The sequence below is a fragment of the Alexandromys fortis genome, unplaced genomic scaffold, assembly GCF_014885135.2.
Source record: "Alexandromys fortis isolate MF-2015 unplaced genomic scaffold, M_Fortis_MF-2015_v1.1 scaffold_58, whole genome shotgun sequence".
NCBI classification, from domain to species: domain Eukaryota; kingdom Metazoa; phylum Chordata; class Mammalia; order Rodentia; family Cricetidae; genus Alexandromys; species Alexandromys fortis.
The window spans coordinates 5,887,620-5,889,998 of NW_026067940.1; positions in this window are offsets into that span (position 1 = coordinate 5,887,620).

The following is a 2,379-nucleotide window of genomic DNA, read 5'->3' on the forward strand; positions in this document are numbered from 1 at the left end:
CCGGCACCCAGCAGCCCACATGGCTAGCTTATGCCCGAAATAATTACACGGAAACTGTATTCTTTCAAACACTGCCTGGCCCGGCTAGTTCCAGTTTCTTATTGGCTAGCTCTTACATATTGTTCTAACCCATTTCTAATATTCTATGTAGTCCACGAGCTGGCTTACCAGGGAGGATCTTAACCTGCGTCTGTCTGTAGTGGGAGAATCATGGCGACTCCTCACTCAGCTTCTTTCTCCCAGCATTCTCTTCTGTCTACTCTGCCTACCTAATTTTCTGTCCTATGAGGGCCGAGGCAGTTTCTTTATTAACCAATGAAAGCAACAGATAAGATACAAGACCCACCTCCATCACGCCACCACCACCTGGCTACATACAGTTAACTCTTAAAAAGAACAGTACCTGTTCAGGTGGAAGCTGACATGTTTGCTCTCCCTTGGCTTCCTTCAGGAAGGATGGATGCTGGTTTTGAACATGTTTTGCTATCTGTGGCTTCTCTTTGCTATTGGCTACTTTGTGAGATAAATGTGTGTGTGTATGTTTTTTGCCTCTGTGTATGTCTGCACCAAATGTATGCATCGCCCATAGGGGGCAAAAGGAGCTCCTGGAACTGGATTTATGGATAGTTTTGAACTGCATTGTCAATGCTGAAGATGAACCCAGTACACTTAACGTCTGAGATCTCTCCAGCCCCAGCCTTTTTTTTTTTTTTTTTTTTTTTTTTGAGGGGGTGGCCTGTATGTGTTTCTGTGTGAGGAACTGATCCTCGAACTGGAGCTACAGATAGTTGTAAGCTGCCACTCAGGTGCTGGGAACTGAATCTGGGTCCTTGGAAAGGACAGCCGATGTTCTTAACCCCTGAGCCATCTTTCCACCCCTCCTGTTTTTAGTTTTTGTGAGACAGGGTCTCTCAACATACCTCTGGCTGTTCTAGAATTAACTATGGAGACCATGCTGTCCTTAAACTCAGATCTACTGCCTCTGTCTCCTGAGTGCCTGGATTAAGGTGTGCACCACCATGCCTGGCAGTACTTGCTCTGTGTATACTTAATAAATTTACTCAGAATCCAAAACATGGGTATTGTTCATCATTCTCTGAATTGTACAAATAGTTTGAGATACTATTCCTATTCCTAAAAGCTTTAACACAAATTCTGACTTGCCAGTTAGTTGATTTACCGGGTGGTCTGAGGCAAACCCTTTCATGTCTCAGCCTCAGCTCCTGGCGGCTTGATAAACAGGCATCTGGACAAACAGGTGAGGGAGGCTTGGCTCTGGTCTTCACCCAGTAGGCCTAGCCTTTATCTTCCACTAGAGGGCACTGGTAGCCTAAAAATTTGAGGATGTTCCTCCTTTCCTCAGTACAATTGCAGATAACCCCTTAAGTCCAAGTCTTTAAAGACCCATAGTCTTGGTGTTTGAGGGATCATTGGTAAGATTCCTCTAAAGTCCACCAGTAAAGCCTTGGCTGAAAGAACATATCTAAGTGCACATCAGCCACCAAAGAAAGTTAATCCCCATTCCATTTAAATCTGTTTCCCCATGAGTGTGAGTGGCTGTGTGTGTGTGTGTGTGTGTGTGTGTGTGTGTGTGTGTGTGAGGGATCAGAGAGGACACCCCCCCCCCCCCAGAGACCCTACCCCTTCAACACCGGAGTATCTTTGGACCCTCATGACAGCAGCACATTCTTAACAGCTTAAAAGGTCGACAAGTGGTGACCTTCCTCTGCTGAGGACCACTGATTTAGGTGTGGGTATAAATGTAGAATCGCTTTTCTGGCTGAAGGGCTTTTATATTAATAAAGGCCACAGGAGCAGGACAAGAGGAAGAAGACTCCTGGGGTGGAGCGTGGCTTCAGAAGGGATTGAACTCTAGGACTATCTCAGCCATGGTCATTGGTAAAACCTGGAACATGGGTAGGACTGGCCTCACAGATGCCTACTTGTGGGTTCAGTGGAAACTCAGACATGGACATCAGGTAGATGGGACAGCAGGGACTAGAGTAAGCCAGAGAGCCATACTCATATTAATAAGAGTGCCCGTTAACCGACTTGAGTCAGGTATTTTCAGGTGGTAATGGAGGGCCATTGTTACCTGTCTTATGATTCAAGAGAATCTACAATGACAGATTTTCTAGAAAACTTATATTTTATAAATAGTACTAGTAGTAATATAAGGTTTTAAAATAGTAGGCAGACCAAGACAAAAATGATTGTCAGTGAACCTGAATAACTGTGACCTGTTGTGGGTCAAGCCCATCTGAGTGTTGTACCACTGTTCTAGCAGGTAGAAGAAAGTTTTTCGTGTCTTGCACACCTCACAATCCTGTAGGGCAGGTTACACTGCATACCAGAAGGAACTGGCCACAGTCTAAGTGG